Source organism: Rhynchophorus ferrugineus, unplaced genomic scaffold (assembly GCF_030347505.1).
Source record: "Rhynchophorus ferrugineus isolate W39M unplaced genomic scaffold, kcgeb_rfMv2 rfM2, whole genome shotgun sequence".
Classification (NCBI taxonomy): Eukaryota; Metazoa; Arthropoda; class Insecta; order Coleoptera; family Curculionidae; genus Rhynchophorus; species Rhynchophorus ferrugineus.
The window spans coordinates 20920529-20934600 of record NW_027472581.1 but is presented as its reverse complement, the minus strand read 5'-3'; positions in this window follow the sequence as shown (position 1 = coordinate 20934600).

The window sequence follows — 14072 nt, the reverse complement described above, 5'->3', positions numbered from 1 at the left end:
ATACATACATAATGTTTTTTGCTGACAAAACAAATACAAATCTATATTGGTTGGCTGGATTGGCGCTCCTACTGTTGCGATAGTCGAGGGTTCGAATCCTGTCTGTTCTTAGACAAGAATGCAAAATCCAACAAGGAAAATAATACCACTCACGCCGGTAATCAGGCTGGGTAAGACCGGATGTCTTCTGGGATGATTTTTAAGTTGGTCACTCGCCAGTCGGTGGGTTTAATGCCCAACACCGTGTTTAGGAGCCCACGTTAAACAGTAGGTCCTGTTCAGATAAACCCTCGTTGGTAAAAAGAAGACATGACATTTTATACTAATGGCGTTAAAACGAAAATTTGGAACATAAGAAGAGGCAAAGGAAAGCAAGCCGAATACTGATAAGCGCAAACCAAGGAATGTGAGCTCTAGTGATTTGATCATGATTCTTTATATAACACTGACAACCACAGAACTACATACTCAATAAAGACAATGACTCCAAATAACAGTGATGCCTAACAAATATAGGTAATAATGAATAATTGAATTTTTATGCTTTCTAGAATGAGATTAATCTTTTTCAATTTGTCTCGTAACCATTTTCGGTCAGTTGTCAGTACGAGCATTTTTACCATAGAATTTTGGAAGCATTCAAAGCACTTCAATGTCTTTCTAATTAAAGCAGATAATCGAAAATTTACTTCAAATGTTACATACTTAAAACAAAAATAACGCCTTCAACATATTTAAATTAAATATTATTGAAGATCTCTCTGAAGTTATCTCTATGGAACATATTGTAACAGCCAAATATATCTCTTGAAAATGGAACCAATTAATTTGTAGTTCTAATATTACAAACATTTATGTTTATTTCGACATAACATGACCAGTTTATCGCTTAATGAGCTTAATTAAATTTTTAAGGATATATTATCAATAAACGTAAACGTGCCATTTTGCTACAATATTATTACATTATTAAGATTATAACTATAATGATACGTTCGAACGTTTATAATTATAATTACCAACGAACAGATAATTGAAACATTCCTTTATAATCGGATTATATTTGAAATTGATTATATTCAAAGGATAATTAGATTAGACGGTTTCAATATGTGATGATTACTAGATATATAAATAATATTACCTTAATTCTTCTAATTAAAACGTTAGGTTATTATATTACTTGTTTTCTAATTTACTAATATTTCTAGTAATGCAGAAAGCAGACGTGAGACTATGCTCTTTAACCTGTTGATTAAAACAAATCTACATATGAACGCTGCTAATTTTATAAAACACCGCTTTCAGTAATATATTTATTTCAATTTATTTGGAGGAAATATAGTAATATCTTTAAGTTTTGTAATTCATGCTTTTGTGTCCAAATGCAGAATTGGGAAGGTATATTAAATTATTTATAGACTTTGTATATTCATGTAGTTTATTATTACATAATTATTCGATATTTTTTTCACTGTCCTCTTTTTCCAGTTATATTAGCTTCGAGATTTTATGTCTAGATTCTTATATTCTAGATCAGTGACAAAAGGGTGACTAGTATTGGCACATATTGCAGATTTAATAAAATTACATGCTTTGTGTTAGAATATTGTACACATTCAGATGTAACAGAGTTATCTATTGATATGGTTGATATTTTTCCATTACGTAGGGTGTTATTTTTTAATACAATTAACTTAGCGTTAACTCGAAATACTATTTATCCTTAGATACACCTTTCGTTATACCTGGGGCAGCACACGAATTCAGTGTTGATAAATTATGTTGTATTTTGGCTTAAAATAATGCTTTCCATCGTAAAAAGTGAAGTGTAACCCGTAATGCAATTTCTAATATATACATACAGTGGAACAAAAGCTTTCCATTTAAATAGTTGCATGTAGCTTTAATGGTTTTTAAAAAATTATTTATTGGAGCAATCCCAACTACTCATCGTCTCATACGTCATTCATGTACTATCCCTATTTTTCACTGCACTACTTAGAATTTTCTGTATGACTAACGGACTGAACAGGTGTTACCCTGCCCGAATATTGGCTTTTTGTTTGGTTGGAATAATATAGGGTCCAGTTATGAATCTAATACATTCTCGAATCCATATAAATATATAGAGAAAATGTCATCAAAATCGGTCCCACCGTTTAGGATGCTTTTAATACATACACACGGCTCCAAGGATTATATATTTAAATATACTCGTGTATATAAGATTATAAGAAATATAATAGGTAGTTCTAAGTTAATAGAAAAACTCGAGCAGCGATTATCGTTTTTGTTTCTAATCGACAACAGAATATATAACGAATTTAATGATACCCAAAATAAATAAAGTATTATTAGAAAGACTTGCTTAAATTTTCTAATGTTGGCAATGATTAGGATGTACCATTTTTGATTTTCAGTGGTTTTAATATAATATATTTTATTATCTACCGTCGAGGTAATAAGTCGGTCAAGCTTTAGTAGATTTTGGATCTCTAAGATGGGACATGTGAAAAAGGAGAAGTATCACAATTAAGACTAAATTATGCTTTTTTCAAACTGCCACACCTGGCAGTGCTTCTGTATGACTTGAACTCTGTCACAGTCTGACATATATAAGCTTTAGGTCCTTCAAATGCGATGTTTAAGGACGATTCTACATTTTTCTCTCCGAGATCATAATTAGAATGAAGTCATTCGTTTAAAAGGGGAACAATGAATATCAGAGAGCAGTTAAGGAACAAATTAAGGTTTAGTTAAGTTAAGTTAAGGTTTGTCTAATGTAAAGTGAACGAATTCATTTCACTCAGAGGAGAATATTCGAAGTATTGAGACACCAAAAGTAGCGTACTGGTTAAGAAGTAGCTACTCTCAAGCTCGCCAGCGAGCAGGTTATAGATTTATGATGATTATAAACGCTTAATACAGAACTACTTATAAATTAATGTATTACTACTTTTCATTTGCACGTTTATCAATTCTTAGAATCACTTTTTGATGGCTAAAGTTATACCATTACAATTCTGTTGAAACCATGTCAGAGCATCTTCCTTTGTCAGATGATGTTAAAATCCAACTTTTCCTTTCTTTCACGACTCTATCTAAAATCTTTTCAGCATTAGCACCTTTTACTTTACAATAGACATCAATTTTATTATATTATAAGATTCTTATTTATTATACTACGGCGAATACTAAAAAATCTTACAGTATAGCTAGGTTTTGAAAATACATTGTCCGATGAGTATTTCTGACTCTAGTAAGTCTATCATCACTTTCTCAGCAGATAGTTAAGTATAGTATAGAGACATGTAAATCCTCCATGGATTTTTTTTATCTACTTCTTTTTCTTTCTTCAAGTTCAACGTTCTAAGTTCAAATTTGAGCAATATTAAAAGCAAATATTTAAAAGTATGTAAATATTGTGGGAAAAGCTTAATTGGGAAAAAATTATGAATATTGAAAACATTTTAGGACTAACTCTAATAAATAAAAGTTCCCTGTAACAATTATTTTTAATTAACTACACCTTACATTGGATATGCTTAGTACACTCTTAATTTACAAATTAATTTATTACTAATGTTCTGTTGTACGTGCATTAATACACAAGCAAGACTAATCTACTTAAGCTAAAGTTAAGAATACATTTATACACTTAACAGGTTGGTGTGGTTTGGTTCGCTTAAACTTTATGATTTCCAGCCTGTTGTTCAGTAGCTGTATCGCTTCCAGGTTGCTGTGATTTAGCAACTTTATTTCATGTTTTAAGGCGAAATCTTGGATCACTTCATGTATCCGTTTGATTCGAAGAGCATCGAGAAGATCCTCGTTGGTAACGTAGCGATAAGCATTGGTAATTAATCCTTAAACTTTCTCCTGGGTGCATTAGATTACTAGTTGGTTTTTTGTTTTGATGCAATATAATATTTGCACCCCATATGTACAAATTGTCTTTATAATTGACTGACAAACCAATTTTTTTGATTTTAGGTCAATTTGAGAGAATTTAATCTGCTCTGCTTGTTGTCTAACATGATGTTTCCAGTTTAAACTACCACCCATCCAGATATATTCCAATGTATTTAGCTGATCTTGCTTAAGGAATCGGGCATCAGTCAAGTAATATAATTCGGTTTTTTTCGTTTCGCCGCAACGCAAAATTAGCATGGACAGATTTGAAGAATATTAAGCTGTATTTTCCAGTCTCTAGTCCATTTCTAGATCTTCTTGACCGCCACTTCCATTTTCTCTACAGCCTTAAATAGAGATAGATCTTTTGACATGATAACTGTGTAGTCGGCAAATGTTCCAAGTTTTTTTGTTATTGTTGGGATATCAGCAATATAGAGCATATATAGGAGTGCTCCCAAGACACTACCCTGTGGGACTCCAGCCGAAATAGTGCAATAAATAAGATACAAATTGATGTTGCGCGAAACCCTCTTTCATGTGTTTCCCTAGTTATAATTAAACTAACTTAAGTTTAAATGAATAGTTACGTTTTTTACAATTTCCCGGGACTTGTTTCGTTTTACTCTCGTGTTTTCCTGCGCGTTGTCCATCTGTACGTTAGTGCGAGGTAGTTCTATCATATTTTATGTGGAAATCCTAAATTACTTCGTGGGTTCGTCAGATTTCAATATTATCGAGCATTTCTTCGATAGTAAAGTAGCGACAAACATTGGTAATTAATCGAATATCATTGTTTTGGCATGGCATTGACAATTAAATATTTAAATATCTACACTTGAAAGAACATTTCAGCATCGGTTTATATTATTATTTCGACGCGACGGAATAACGACAAAGAGAAAAAGCGAATTTCTTACCGGGTAATATATTTAAATCGATAATAAACTGGCGGAACGTAAATATGTCGTGTTGTTTTAATTGAACCCCGCCCAAGCCAAAACTGGAAATTCTCATAAAGCTGTTAAACAAACCGACGAGTTGCCCAAAACCGATCGAAAGTTGTTTAAAGTTTTTACATAGGATTTATAGGGTAAGACCCGCCCCAGTGTTTACTCTGTCCAGGATAGGGCCAAATTGAATACCCTTTTTAAATCCCCGACACTTTCGGCCGATTGCTAAAAAATAATTAAACTTTAAAACCTTTACAAATTTCTCTGCGATAGTACCGGGACCTCCTGAGTAGAAATACGGTGTATTTTTAATGAGATCTGGGACCAGAAGGGGGGGCCGCACCCGACCCGGGGCCTAAAAATATCTTAACAAATTTCAAGCCTCTCGCTAATCTTTTACCCTCTCTTTACAACTAATTAAATATTAGCGAATGCTTTAGTGTGCATTAAAAGTTCCTTTTTATCGTGCATTTTTTTCCTAGGGTTCGAGAGAATTACGCCTTAAATATATATCAATCGCCATCAATGATTTATATATACTAACAGAATCAGTAGAAATAAAATATAATTGCTCTAAGTGAATCTAATATATCTAAAAACTAATATATTCAATTCGTTATATTTTGAGAGAATATAGCATAAGATTAACAAGAGTAAGTTTAAAAATCCATATTTAGAATTATTTTGCTTAAAAACAGATCAATTGAAAAGTCCCCCGCCTGACACGTAGATTGCGCTACTAGAATTAAATCCATATTTTTTAGTGAGCCCTAACCCTCAAAAGATGCGTGTGTAAATTTGACACCTGTCGGATCATTAGTTTGTGAATTATAGCATATTTAGTGAAGCAACTTTTGTTGTTAAGAAAAAAAATAAAAAAGAATTTCGCGTGTTGATAAAATATTGCTTTCCGAAGGGAAAACTACAGTTGAAGCAAAAACTCCGGAAAGTTTCCGGACACTGCCCCAGGAAAATCAACCATCAAGTATTGGTATACTAAGTTTAGAGGTGGTCAAATGAGCACCGAAGACGGTGAGCGCAGTGCACGCTCAAAAGAGGTGTTACCGACGAAAACATTTAAAAAATCCACAAAATGATCTTCAACGACCATAAATTGAAACTGAGTGAAATAGCAGACACTCTAAAAATATCAACTGAACGTGTACATCATATCATTCACGCATACTTGGGTATGAGAAAACTCTGTGCCAAGTGGGTGCCGCGCGAGCTCACTTTTGACCAAAAACAACGACGAGTTGATGATTCGGAGCAGTGTTTGAAGATATTCAAGCGTAACAAACCCGAGTTCTTGCATCGATATGTGACAACGGATGAAACATGGCTCCATCGTTTCACTCCGGAGTCCAGGCTGGCAAGGTTATGACATCTGTATTTTGGGATGCGCATAGAACAATTTTCATTGACTACCTTGAAAAGAAAAGACCATCAACAGCGACTATTACATACCGTTATTGAGCCATTTGAAGGACGAAATGGGTGAAAAACAGCCGCATTGGAAGAAAAATTATGTGCTGCTTCATCAAGACAATGCACCGTGTCACAGATCAGTGAAAACGAAGGCAAAAATTCATACATCCACTTTATTCTCCAGATCTGGCCCCTAGCGACTATTTTCTGTTCTCAGATCTCAAAAGAATGCTCGCTGGGAAGAAATGTTTGTCGAATGAAGAGGTGATGGCCGAAACTGAGGCCTATGTTGAAGTAAAGGATAAATCGTACTACAAACATGGTAGCGAAACGACGGAGGATCGCTATAATCAGCGTATTACCCTTAAAGGGAATTATGTTGAATTAAAAAAAACTAATTTTGCCAAAAAAATTGTTTTACTATGGTAGGCCGGGGACTTTTCAATTGAACTGCTACAACGTTCAACAACATTTTGCAAAACAGGTGAAAACTTGGATGCTTTAAAATTATGTTAATAAAAGTGTTATTACACCTGCCGTATTGCCCAGGTTTCGCTCAATATATTACTACTTGTTCCGACATATGAGTCCTGATCTGAATGAGCAGCCCTATGAAGATACCAAAATATGTGTTCGTGGACTGCGTTAAAACATCGTTGTTTCGGGGTGGATTCCATAAAGTGTGTGAAAGATGGGAAAAGAGTAGCGGCTATTGAAAATAACTCGATAATACCAAAAGGAAAACTATTAATTTATGTAAAAGAGAGTAACTAATCATCCTAAGTCATCTACCATGGGCCGTAGGATTTTTTTTAAAATTTTAGTCAACTACTTTTTTAGTCGTCAGTTTTCTTCGGTCATTTCTTTGGTTATTTCTTAACAAACAACTCTCCGTTTCAAACCATAATTAATATACAAATGAAAATTTTTATACATCACTATGAACAAACAAAACAGCCATTATATGAAATCATGTTATGGTTCAAAAATGTTTACATTTATGCATTCCACCAAAAAACTATTGAATGATGTTTTAAGTAAAAATAAATATGTAAAATATTAACATCACTGTTCAACGGTCTAATATTATTTTCAACATTAATTTGAATTGTCGAAACGCAAATATTATAGATATATAGATAACACTTAGGAGAATAATAACTGTACCAACAAAATTAATAGCATATAGGAAATCGCATGATGAGCACCTCAAGCGATGGCTGGACCTTTTCTGCAGTTTTACAATAATAACCTACCAAATTGTATAGCAACTAACACTCCTATTGCGAGCAACAACCAAATCATTAAAATAATATAAGACAGAGGCAACCTTATCGACTCCAAGTTTTGTGACAGTAAAAATGTGTAAGGTCGGTGGTGAAACTTAAAATCAACAACTTAGTATTCAGTTCACGGCCTTTATACACTTACAAACTTTCACTATATTTATTGCCTTCTAGAGTTCACTTAATTCAGCATTACCATGTACTTCTAAATAGAAGTATCACAACATATTTTATTGTTGAATATAAGTAATAGATATGTATATTTAATACGATATAACTCAAAGTATCTCTGAATATTATTACAGAAATACTTGAGACCTTGATAAAGCAATATTATACTTGGTAACGTTTTTTTATAGTAATTATAATATTATAATATTTGCATATACAGAATATCTCGATAGTACTAAAAGGAAAACTATTATTTTATGTAGTAGAGAGTAAATCTAATATTTTAATTTATAAGGAAATTCTACAGAATAAATTCATAATCATTTAATCTATATTCAGTATTATGTTGTTACCTCGACAGACAGGTCCGATGCACTTTAACTTATCAAATTTACCAAATTCCTGATAATAAAATTAATAATTCAACCGGAGACGTCCGTTCACGTCAATATCGGGATCTCTCTTTCTCGTCTGGCCGAAATAATAAAACACCTGATTTATATTAGAGTGAAACCAAAGGCTTTGATTGTTCGCCGAGAAACTTCTGACAGTTATCAAAATGATATATTAAGGTTTCGGGCGAGATTACACTTTTCACCAGAACCCAATCGATCAAAATCAAACTTGGGAACATTGTTCTATAAAAGATTAACAATTAAATTGGTCTTTGGCTAAAAACAAAGTTATATTTGTCACGAGTTTTACCCGGGGAAAAGTTTCTCGTCAAATGAACTTGTTCGATGAAATGTCAGCTTTTAGTTTGTTTGGCTTATCCTCGGGGATTACAACTATTGTGACCCCGCTCTGTGCACACCGAGTATTACGACAGAATTAGTCCATCCGAGGAGAGAACTTGTTCTTCGAATAAACTCTGCCGGCCCTCCCCTAAAACTGGATTAAATTTGTTTTAAAGTACGGGTATAATCGAAGAATACTCTGAATTATTACTGCTGTTACTATGATTACCGTAATTACATAGACTGGGAAAAAGATATACACTAACCATTATTTTAGAATTTAAAATACGCATGTAGTATATAATATATACCTTTGAAAATACATCGAACTTTCTCTTGTCACGCCTTGTTTCATATAGCAAAATATGCTGCCTAATAGGAAGAAAATTACAATTATCAGTATATAATAACTTGTTATTATATAAGCAAATACTGAAACCTATATGAACATATAGAGTTCAATTATGGGGAGCGAAGAGTGACGTAAAAAAAATACAAATTTTTCAGAACAAAGTCCTGAGAGGTATTGTGGGCGCATCTAAATACCATAGGACTTATTACCTACATCGAGACCTTCAAATACCCAGAGTCAGTCAAGAAATCAAGAGACTTGCAAGGGGGCATGAGGAAAGACTTCACTCTCATGAGAATATTGAAATATTGCAGGTTTTGGATACCACCAGAACAGGACACAGACTCCAAAGAATTAAACCATCTGAATTTGTATATTGTTGTATAGTGAAGTGCATATAATAAAAAGTACAGCACATGTATAAACATGTATAAACATTATTTCACCAGAGACTGAGACCGATGGGTTCTCCTAGTTATATCCTAGATGTAAGTTATCATAAAGAGACTGTAGGTTAGTCGGAATTGTTACTAATGTAATAATTAAATAATTTAAAAAACGCCTTGTTCCTTATTGAATTGTTCTTTCAAAGGGACGAAAATATGGGCGATTTCATTACTGCCTCCGAAAACTCCCAAAAAGAGTAAAATAATCATCAGCTATTGATTAATGTTAAATTTGAATATAATCTTTTATGTAAATGAAAACACAAGACCAGCAGGATTACACAACAGGCATATTTGAAAACAAATATTTGAAATGGTTATCATGTTAGAAAGAAACTTAAATTTAAAGTTATTCTTCCTGAATTTTGAGAGATTGTATTGTAGTGATCCGGAAAAGCTGTTAGAGTTCCGATTTATCAATAGGACCATGTCCCTGTGCGCATTTTCGAGACCGCCAAATGGTCTTAACAATTAACAAAAAATTATTTATTTATATATCATTACTTGAATCATAAGCGCCAATCTATAATTGATTAGCAACTTTCTAATATTTCGAGTGATCATATGTTTTCAATTTGATTTATTTTTCACTATATTATGTTAATTAATTGTTCAAGAAAGACCTATATATTAATTTTTTAGTATAGGATAACCGAGGGGGGAGGGTTACTAAACAAAAGTTCTATACTCTGCAACAAAAACTCTACGTTTTTAATATCGATGTTGTAGTTTGAAATTAAAAGTTCGACACTGTCATTTACAACTATCGATATTTCTTTGAAAATAATATCACAAAAAGATATCGACTAAAAATCGAATCGGTGTATCGATATTTTGTTCGCACCTCTAGTATAGTGGATGTAATTTTGGACCAATGAAACCGCAACATTTGTTTGAATTCTGGAAATTACTTTAAGTAATTCTAATGTTATTAATTAACGTTTTTTCTTAATCGTAGACTTTGCTTTGCAACTTTGTAAAATTCTTCCAAACTTTATCTCATGGATTTAAATATAGACTTCATGTCATTCAATCTGATATTTGTAAATCAAAAAAAAACCACATTATCAGGTTTTTACGGATCATGGGTTACGGGTCGTACGACTTGTACTACAGATTGTATATCGGCAAGGGTTTTACAGCTTGTACTACAGATTGCATAGCGACATTGGATGCACAACTTGCTTGCGTTCCGATAACTTGTCGTACTACAGATTAGTTTGTCGACTGTTTTCTAGGTAATGTAACCGACTAGTATGATTTGTTAGACGATAACGCCAGATATTATGCTTCTTATAGTTTAGGCATTCAAATCGACTGGATTATGAAAATTTGCATTTAAAAAGGAAATGATTGTTTCAAAAATTCGATTTATTGTTAAAATCATCTATCAGTTGTAGGAAAAGCATTTATGGAAATTGTTCAAATGGAATTTACTGGTATAAAGGAACAAGTCGAAAAGTCGACCCAATCACGGTGGTGTAAATAAATAGAGTAAACGAATAACTTTACTTCTAATACCGTCTCAGAGTGAAACGTATAGGATTTGCTTTAGACACCGCTTTTGAGCGATATCAGGCATGCAAATGTCAGACTTTAACACTGTCCCGGTTTCGCCATACAGAAGAATTGACAAGGCCGAAACACACGAATTTTAGTCTTGATTGAATATTTCCTCTGTTCCATTCGCACCATCTTCGAAAAGCAAAAGCTGCTGTTGCTTGGTCGATTCCGCTTATGCCTCAATGGTATATACAGCACTGTCATCAGCGAACATGAGTTTGTAGCATCATATTCACAGCTATGTCTGATTATAAAAACTTTTATTATTACATCCACTAATAAGTTGAAAAGCAACGGAGAAACGATATCTCCTTGGAGAACATCGGCTCGGACTTGAAATTGATTATATAACACACAGACATACACAAAACTAACCGAAGTATTTCAAGATGGAGACTAGCTTCCAAAACCTTCCACATTGAGAACCAGCATATACAGTTGGAAGCAAATTCAATAAAAAAAGATACCATCAATCAAAAATAATAAAGATACTTTCAAAATCACCCAAATGACAGTTCATAAAAGACGAGGACTGTATTAGTTCTAGTTTAGGCGATATAATTTTTTTAGACGCCCTGAATTATTTCGTCTCGTGGTTGGAGACAATATTTTACCAACCTATAAATCCGTTTTTGCAGCTAAAAGCTTGTACTCTTCATAGACTAATAAAGTTAAGGCTTATATCATTTTTATGACGGGTCTTGTCTAGATATTTTCCTTTCAACTTCCATAATGCGAAAAAAGCGATGCATTTACAGGTAATAAAAGCTTATATCTTGATCTCGGGCGTATCATAGAGTATCGACATATTTTTAATACCTTGTGAAACATAAGAGTCTTGACAGGCTTTTATGCTGGGGAGTGTTTCATTTTATGGAAAATCTTTTCCTACATAAAAAATTAATTCTGCATCAATTTGCCATAATCATAAATTATAAGTAGCGTGTAGGTTTTTGTCTTAAGAGAGCTCTTCTAATTTTTGTAAATTTTAGTTGGTTTTATATCAGGAGATTTGCTAAAAATGTTGGGTACAAAGTATAGTTTTTTATTATTATTTATATTTTTAACGGTCTTTTAATTTGTTTTTTTTAATGGTTCTGGATGTTTTGAAATTTAAAACGAACTTACTTGAAGCTTGGGATGAGAACTTTGATTGAGATGAAGAGTGTTAAGAAAGTCAATTATGTTATTTTCTTCTGTTACGGGTTTTTCAAATGGGTACGGGTTAAATACCGTTTTTTAAGTGTTTAAAGAAAACTTCCGCTTTATCTTTATCATTCCTAGCCCAGGTATTGTTGTCATTTTTAAATAGGTTTTTTAATCTTTTTTGGTACTTTCCACAGAGAATATTCCGCTTCATCAGTTGGCGTTAAGTTTCCTAAATAGTTTTGAATTATTTGATTTTGTTCATTATTTATTAGCTCTTTCAGCACTTTTCTGGCCTTGTTGAATTTTCTCTTGTTTTCTTCTGTTCTGATTTGTTGCCAGGTTTTTCTCAGTTTTCTCTTTTCAGCAATTTTTTGTCTTATTGTAGATGAAATATAAGAATAATTAAACTTTTGATATGTCGCTCTATTAGGTGTTGCATCCATGCCTCTTGTATAGTTTTTGTTATATTCTTTACTGCTATTTCTTTATCTCTTTCTGTTTTGAGAGGTAAATTTAGTGATAATAAACTGATTAATTTTTCTCTAAATAATGGCAAGTTGATTTTAGTGTTATGCAAAGAAGATGATTTTGTGTTGTTGGGAATTGGGCTTAGACTAAACCAATGTATTGGCTGATAGGGCGTAAATCTAAATTATCATTAGATAACAAGGTTTTGCTGTAAAAGTCAATATTTAAGCCCATCTGAACCTATGGTATTAATATGTGAGGTACTACTAGCAAATCTAACATAGATATCCTCGAGAGATTCCATAATAAAGTGTTGCGAGTCATCGTCGATGCCCCATATTACGTGTCCAACAAACTGATGCAACGCGATATCCCCTTAGAACCCATAACGAGTGTGATTCGAAGTGCTAGTGCGAAGTACTTTGAAAGACTATTAGTGCAGTGGAAGACTACTAATGCTCTCGCCAAACAGTTAAATATGCGCGATGACAGTTAAGTGCGCAGGCTCAAACGCAAACTACCATACGAACTGTTTAATATACACATAGAGTGAAATTTAATAATTTCTAGAATAAATTAGAATAAGTTAGTATAGACTTTAAAATAAGTTAGAGTAGTATCTAGAATAAGATTTAGATTATAAGTTGTACAGTAGATCACTTATTGAAGTGATCTTCTACATGTTAGGATGGTTATATTATATAACGGAAATCAAACAATAATACTTATTGCCCATCGGCAGATTGTTGGCGTTCCAAGCGATTAATTTAAAAAAATCTTTATATATTTAATACTGTAGCGACCTTGAGGCATGTCGAATTTTACATCCTGGAATAGCGTTCTACAAAATACCCAGGAATATAATCACGGATGTTGAACACGGGCGGGGTGCCAGCAGCGCTAACTAGAACCCGATAACGAATAACTGGTGGCAACCCCGAGACGTTTATCTGGGATGTTATTGAAGGGTATTTCGATTCATTGAGTACTCGACTATCGTTTGGTTTAGACGTGCCACCATCGACTGCCCAAGCCTCGTCAACAGGTAACTCGGCTGCCATCCGTTTTATCATTTGAATTTTTCACATTTTTATATATAGTCAATAAATAACGGTCACATAATGTAAACACCACTGTTTCATTTCGTTTTACCTCCATTCACCGAGCCATATCATTTACCCTAAAATACTGTAACACTTATAAACAAAATAGGAATTTTATTACAAAGAGAACCAATATTTCGACTCTGAAATTCGTGCATCCCTAAATAGCGTAGGAAATAGTTACCAGTTAACTAATAGTAACCAGTTTTTTAGGGTTTAGAGGTTGAAACTGTTTTAACTGTAATGGGGTCATGTAATATATCTCCCCTGCTTGTGTGTGTATTTTGTGTTTTATATTATTCGTTCACTTAGTGTTTTTAAACCATTTCGCAATGCCTATAAACATTCACTTCAAAATACACCCAACATATAAAATTATATCTTTCTTTACATACATATTTCTTTTTTCTAAAAACTTTATTTGTATATTCAGTATTCAAAATACTGTTAGCTGATTGAAAAAATCAATAATTTATTTCTAGTTACTTCTGTAATGCCGGT